Genomic DNA, 7,883 nt, shown 5'->3' with positions numbered 1-7,883 from the left:
GATTTGTCATTGTACACAGAAACTCAGCGGAATGCTTTTTACTCCCAAGCAAGCATTTATGACCTATTTGCATGGCTCAGGTCTGAAAAGGAACTAAATGCTGGAGTGGCCTCTGCTCCTTCATGCAGGTGAGAGTTTCACAGGCATGTTTGAAGTTTCGGGTCAAGCGCTGTCACTCTCAGAAACCAGTGGGCCTGCATTTTCCTTTGCAGAACAAGTGCTGCAGCTACAGACATTGTTCCTGTTTTTATCTGATTATAAATATCCAACTAAAGTAGTTAAATGTTTAGAAAAGGTGAAGAGCTGATAATACTTAAGAAACTCTGTGGTATTCTGTTGACAATTAAATAATGTTGTCAAGGACAACTCAGGAAGTTATTTCGCAGGATTAATCAGTAATCTAAAGGCATTGTCTGTGTGCGGTTGTCCTTCTCCTGGCTGACATCTGTGAATTGATCAATGGAAAATCTGATAAAGGAACATACTGAAAGTACACAGTAAAACCCAAATGATTTCCATCAATTACAGCTCACTTTTTGTAAGGTTCAAACTTGACATTTGAAAACGTTTTAGCTATCATCTTGTTTAAAAACAAAAACACCAAGGCACCCATGGTTAAAAGTCTACCTTCCTTTCATTAAAATATGTGAGGCCTAGGTAGTTGCTTCCTCCATTTGTTGCTGTTGTTGTTAGGTGTTGTCCACTTGATTCCAACTCATAGTACCCCTATATCTACAACATGATGCAATGCTGCCCAGTCTGTGCCGTTCTCAGTGTCGTTGCTATGTTTGACCCAATTCTTGCAGTTAATGTGTCAGTCTGTCTCACTGAAGGTCATCTTCTTTTTTTGCTGACGTTCCACAAACATGATGTCCTTCTCCAGGGACTGGTCTCTCCTACTAACATGTCAAAAGTAAAAGACACTGAGGGGCTTCTAAAGAGCATTCTGACTGTACTTCTTCCAAGACAGATTGTATCTGTTCTTCTGGAAGAACATGGTATATACTATTCTTTGCCAATTCAATTGCATCATTTTCCTCTTTGGTCTTCCTTATGAATTGTCCAGCTTCTGCGTGCACATGAGGCAATGGAAAACAACATGGCTTGAGTCAAGCACACCTTCGTCCTCAAGTGACTGATATCTTTGCATCTTAATACTTTAAAGAGGCCTGGGAAGGACAAGCTGGAATCTTCAACTTGGCATTGATTGTTACTATTCTAGTATTTTTTTAAAATAAAGATTTCATGTCCTATATATGCACATGTTTATTTTCCCCAAAACTCAAACCCTGTATTTTTAACCCAGGATAAGTGCTGCCATCTACTGATCATTGGCATATAATTCTATATTAACAATCCAGGTATTTTAGGAATGAACTATGAAAAAGCACATGCAATGATCTAGAAGAAACAGAAGCAAATGACAACAGAGCACATTTAAACAAATTTAGGAATGCCCACTAAATTACAACTTCTCTCTCTTTCTGAATAAAAAACAAAACAAAAAACTCCACTGTCGAGTGGATTCTGGCATATAGTGACCCTATGTAGGGTTTCCAAGACTATAAATCTCTACAGGGGCAGAGAACCTCATCTTTTTCCTGTAAAGTGGCTGATGAATTTGAACTGTTCATGAGTTTGCAGTTAGTAGGCCAGTGCCTAACCCACAGTGCCACCAGGCAACCTTTAAATTATGACTCCTTCCTCCTTTGAGGAAATATAATTAAGAACAAACTCTACTCCTAACCCAGAAAACCTCTCTACAAATACAGAAGACAGAGAACACTTTTCTTTTTGGCTGGATAGTATACTTTATTGATGGTACATGACAAGACTGGGCTCTCTAAGCCCTCCCCTTCTCCAGGGGGTCTGGATGGAAACTGAGGATGGGAGCTTCTCAGTGTGTAGAGGGGATTAGGGTTGGGGTAAGGACTCCCAGCAGCTGAGGGCCTCTCTCTTCCTCTAGTGCTGTTGCTGGGGCTGGTGGTCCAGGGGGCTCTTATTCTTTGGAGGCCATGTGGACCATAAGATCCACCACCCTGTTGCTATAGCCGAATTCATTGTCATACCAGGAAATGAGTTTGACAACGTGGTCGTTGAGGGCTTTGCCAGCCCCAGCATCAAAGGTGGAAGAGTGGGTGTCACTGTTAAAGTCACAGGAGATGACCTGGTCTTCAGTGTAATCCAGGTTGTCTTTTAGGGGTCCAACTGATGCCTGCTTCACCATCTTCTTGATGTCATCGTGTTTGGCAGCTTTCTCCAGGCAGCAGGTCAGGTCCATGACAGACACATTAGAAGTGGGGACACGGAAGGCCATGCCAATGAGTTTCCCATTCAGTCCAGGGATGACCTTGCCCACAGCCTTGGCAGCACCGGTAGATGCAGGGATGATGTTCTGGGCAGCCCCAGGCCATCACGCCACAGTTTCCCAGAGGGGTCATCCATAGTCTTCTGGGTGGCAGTGATGGCATGGACTGTGGTCATGAGTCCCTCCATGATGCCAAAATTGTCATGGATGACCTTGGCCAGGGGGGTCCAAACAGTTGGTGGTGTGGGAGGCATTGCTGACAATCTTGAAGGAGTTGTCATACTTCTCATGGTTCACGCCCATCACGAACATGGGAGCATCAGCAGAAGGGGCAGAGATGGTTACCCTTTTGGCACCACCCTTCAAGTGAGCCCCAGCCTTTTCCAAGGTTGTGAAGACACCGGTGGACTCTACAGCATATTCAGCACTAGCATCACCCCGCTTGATGTTTGCGTGATCTCACTCCTGGAAGATAGAGATGGGCTTCCCATTGATCATAAGTTTCCCATTCTCAGCCTTGACAGTGCCATTGAACTTGCCATGGGTGAAACCATACTGGAACATATATACCATGTAGTTGAGGTCAATGAAGGGGTTGTTGATGGCAACAACCTCTACTTTGCCAGAGTTAACAGCAGCCCTGTGACCAGGCTCCCAATACGGCCAAATCCGTTGACTCCGACCTTCACCATCTTGTCTTAGGGATGCGGCTGGTACTGCAAGAGAAGCTGCGGCTGCCTGTTGAACAGGGAGGAGCAGAGAGCCGAGAGAGAACACTTTTATCATTGAATAAGCATTGTGAAGGTGGCACAGGACCAGACATCTCCTCCTGTTATACACAGGGTTGATATGAGCCGGACCCAACTCCACACACAGCGCATAACAAGAATCATTAAATCAGAATGTTGCAGTGCCTAAAGAGATTGCAAAGACAGAAAGGAAGTAGATACAACCCATTATACTAACACTGATGAGATAAAAAATGAGTTAGGCTAATTTTCCAATGTCTTTATGGCAGGATATTTGAAGTACGCTAATGTCCTTGATGGTTGTTGTTGTTGTTAGGTCCTATCCAGTCAACTCATAGCAACCCTACGTACAACAGAGAGAAACACTGCACCGTCCTGCACCAGCCTCACAATTGTTGCTCTATTTGAGCCACTGTCACACCCACTGTTGAGGATCTTCTGGCTCACTGAGGAACTTCCTCTTTTTCTTTTCCAAACATGGCTTCCTTTTTCAGGGACTTGTCCCTCCCATCAAAAGTATGTGAGACAAAGTCTTGCCATATTCCCTTCTAAGGAGAATTCTGGCTATACTGCTTCCAAGACAAATATGTTCATTCTGGCAGTCCATGGTATATTTAAAGGGGCTCTGGTAGTGTAGTGGTTATGAATCGGGCTACAAACGGCAAGGTCAGCAGTTTGAAACTACCAGCTGTTCTGTAGGAGAAAGATGAGGCTTTTTGCTCCCATAAAGATTTACAGTCTCAGAAACCCTGTACAGGGTCGCTACGAGTCAGAACCTACTCCATGGCACGTAACTACAACCACTATGGTATATTTAATATTCTTCACCAACAGTATTGTTCAAATGCATCAATTCTTTTTCAATCTTCCTGTTCATTGTGCAGTTTTCACATGCATTTGAGGCTATTGAAAATGTCATGGTTTGGGTCAGGCACAGCTTAGTCCTCAAAATGTCATCTTTGTTTTTTAATCCTCTAAAGAGGTCTTTTGCAGCAGATTTTCTCAATGATATATGTCATTTGATGTTTGTCTTCATCATTTTATTTCTTGACTGTTGCTTCCATAGGTGTTGATTGTGGGATCAAGTAAAATTAAATCCTTGACAATTGCAACCCCATCTCTGTTTATCATGATGTTCCTTGTTAGTCCAGTTGTGAACATTTTTGTTTTCTTTATTTTGAGTTGTAATCAACAACAAAGGCTATTTGTTGATCTTCATTAGTAAGTACTTAAAATCCTCATCTCGTTCATTAAACAAGATTTTTTGTCATCTACATACCACAGTTCTTAATGAGACTTCCTCCGCTCGTGATGCCATCCATGTTCTTCTTCATATCATCCAGCTTCTCAGATTATTTGCTGAGCATACAGACTAAGTATGGTGAAAAGCTACAACCCCTGATTTGCACCTTCCTGATTGTAATCCACGCAGTATTCCCCTTGTTCTGTACAATGACTACTAAAGGTAGTAGTCATTGTACAGAACAGGTTCCTCATGAGTACAATGAACTGTCTGGAATACCCATTCTTCATAATATTATCTACAATTTGTTGTGATCCACACAGTTGAATTCCTTTGTATATTCAATAAAACACAAGTAAAATCTTTCTGGCATTCTCTGCTTTCAGCCAAGATCTCTCTGCCAACAGCAATGACATCCCCATTCCATGTCCTCTCCTGAATCCAGCTTCTTGTCAATGAATTGCTGAAATTGATTTTGAATTTTATTCAGCAAAATCTGACTAGTATCTAACTTTCATAATATTATTCAGTAATATGTGCATTCCTTCGGGTCACCTTTCTTTGGAATGGGCACAAACATGGGTCTCTTCCAATTGGCTAGGCTACTGTCTTCCTAGTGTTTGGCACAGGCAGGTGAACACTTTCAGTGTGGTGTCCATTTGTTAAGACTTTTCCACTAATTCCTGCTGCCTTGTGCTTCTCCAAGGCCTTCAATGCAGCTTGAGCCTCTTCCTTTAGTACCACTACTTTTTAATCACAGGCTAGCTCATGAAATGGTTGAATGCTAACCAATTCTGTTTGATGCAGTGACTCTGTGAATTCCTTCCATCTTGTTTTGATGTTATGCTCGTCTCTTTTCAGGAAAGCTGATGACTTCATGTCAAGACAGTTGGTTCTCATGTCCTTGAGGAAGAATCTTAAACTTAGATACTTCAAAAAAATAGGAAGAACTTACAATTACAAATGAATTCTGAACTAACCATAGAGGTGTGGAAGCTCTTCCCCTATTTCGATAGGGAGAATTAAAGCCTCATGTTTTCAATTTGTATTTGTCCTTATATTTCTTCCTCCTCTCTTCCTTCTTTCCTTTCCTCCCTCCTTCCTTTAACGAAGCCAATATGGAAGGAGGCTTTATGTAAGTAAGGTTGACCTATGGGTTTGAAAAGCAAAAAGGCAAACTTTTGCTGCCCCCTGCTGTTCAAGTTCCTTAGCTTTTCTGGGCTTTTATTTTCTTCTTTGTTAATAAACAATGGACTGGTAACTGGGTTTGGTGGTTCAAACCCACCAGATGCTCCTTGGAAACCCTATACATGATCACTAAGGCGTTCTGGTAGCGTAGTGGTTACGAATCGGGCTGCTAACCTCAAGGTTGGCAGTTCGAAACTACCAGCAGTTCCGTGGGAGAAAGCTGAGGCTTTCTGCTCCAATAAAGTTTTGAAGCCTTGGAAACCCTGTGCAGGGTCACAATGAGTCAGAACCGACTCCACGGTACTTAACAACAACAAGGAGTCTGAACTGACTCGATGACACTTAACAAGAACAACAAAACTAAAAGTATAATAACTCATTATTTAACATGTTGTTCTTCCTTTCATTCACATATTCATTCACTCATTTATTCATTCAATGAATAAATATTACAAATGTATAAGCCATACTCTGTGTTAGATGACTGGGAACAACAAAGCAACCATCAACACAAAGGAGAGCATCAGTTCAATTGTGCCAAATCTGTGTTGACACTTAATAATAGTCTGTTAAGAGGAAGGCGGAGAGGAAGGGGAGGGAAAGGATGAGGTGAGACAGCAGAGGGGAGGGGCAGATGGGCAGGTAGGTAACAGATGCACCACAGGCATGATAGCACAGAGAGGTTACTCATGGCTTCCTCATTACATGCACATCATAAACTTTAATAAAGAGCTAGATGAGGAGAATGGGATATATTCCTTTTAGAGCAAGGTTTGCATATAATATTTGAATTTAATTCTGGTAATGCTTGTCAGATGGTCTAGAAAAACATTTTGCATCTGGTACAAGATCCCTAGAAGGCAATGAAGCACTTAGAAATTTCATGATTCTCTTCTCTCCCCTCCCCTCCATTTGGTCAGCTAGAGACATTTCCCAGTTTGATCAGAAGCTACCTCAGTGGACCCCAATATTCTGTACCTATTTTCCAATCCACTCACTTGGAGCAGCTGGTGGTCCCACAGTGGCACTATAGCTCCATGAAAAAACGTGGTTTGAACTTGCCATGAGCTCTCCCTTCTCTTCACCCTCCCTCTTTTACCTAATGAGTTGTTTTTCATTCTGGACGTCAGACCCCTGGGGTCCATGGGTAATCCATCACAGCCATTGCCCATTACATGTCCTTGTCAATCTCGGAGAATCTGTTTCGAAAAGTCATCTTTGAGTCAAACAATGGTTTGGATAAAGTAGTAAAACCCATTTTACCTTAGGAACACTTTCTTTTTTAAGTTTTTACTGTGAATTGAGTGATAGTTTAAATGGGAGAACATTGGTTTCACACTCACCGTTTCATTGCAAGGATTACAGTCCCCTCCATGCATCATCATTCAACAGTATTTGCTTCTATTCCCTTTGTTTTGTTTTTATTTCTGGTGGAGGACAATGTACACAAAAACACTCAGGAATATATAATCATTTTAAAAATCAAAGAGCACATTCTACAACCCTGGACTTCGGCACACTTTTGAAGAATTATCCATGTACAGTCAAGTCCCAGAAACAGGAACCCCCAAAACAGGCTAAAGCTTTGTTTTAGGGTAAACACATTGCTGTATGAAACACTTCCTGACCACAAATTACATCTGTTCAGTTCCAGCCCTTGCACGCAGTAATGTGGATGAAATGGAGTGTAAGGCTGGAGGTTTCCTCATCTTTAGAACATTTTTGACTTCCTAGTGAAATGTTGCCCTGATTTGGAAGTTGTGTATTTAAACAAACGGCTATCAATTTCTGTTGTTTTCTCAACATGATTTTTCTTTTAAACGCTAATGCTGTTGTTCTTAAGTGTCATTGAGTTGGTTCCTACTTATAGCGACCCTGTATAGGTTTGAACTGTCAATCTTGTGGTTATTTGTTGTTACGTGCTGTTGAATCAATTGTGACTCATAGCAAACCTGTACAGGGTGTCCGAGGAGCAGCTGGTGGATTTGAACTGCTGAACTTGTGGTTACTAGTCCAGTGCTTTCCCTACAGCACACACCAGGACTCCAGATTTAACAGCAGTGAGATCTGAACCCACAACCTACACTGGGACTGGAACCTTAATCTAGTGCCTCGGACTGCTTGAACACACTACTGAACACACTTTTAATTCTGGTGGTGGTGGTGGTATGCCATCGAGTCAATTCTGATTCATAGCAATCATATATAGGGTTTCTGTAAAACTTTAAGGGAGAAAGTTCGAGCTGCGGTCCCGTGGGTCTGTGTCTTGCTTCAACAGTGTTTGGACGGAACAGATCCAGGGACTCCCCCACCTCCTGCCTCGGACCACCTCTAACAACTTCTTTGGGCACAATCTCGTCTCCAGGACCATCTTCTTGAGCATTCCCTGTTACTG

The 7,883-nt window shown here is 42.1% G+C and overlaps 1 pseudogene; it reads right to left on the bottom strand.

Moving 5' to 3' along the window:
- Positions 1-1,999: 1,999 nt before the first annotated feature.
- Positions 2,000-3,000, bottom strand: LOC102828936 (annotated as a pseudogene).
- Between the last annotated feature and the right edge of the window lie 4,883 nt (positions 3,001-7,883).

The sequence above is a fragment of the Chrysochloris asiatica genome, unplaced genomic scaffold (assembly GCF_000296735.1).
Source record: "Chrysochloris asiatica unplaced genomic scaffold, ChrAsi1.0 scaffold00065, whole genome shotgun sequence".
Taxonomy (NCBI): Eukaryota; Metazoa; Chordata; class Mammalia; order Afrosoricida; family Chrysochloridae; genus Chrysochloris; species Chrysochloris asiatica.
The sequence above is the reverse complement of the archived record's forward strand: the minus strand, read 5'-3'. Positions and strand labels throughout refer to the sequence as shown.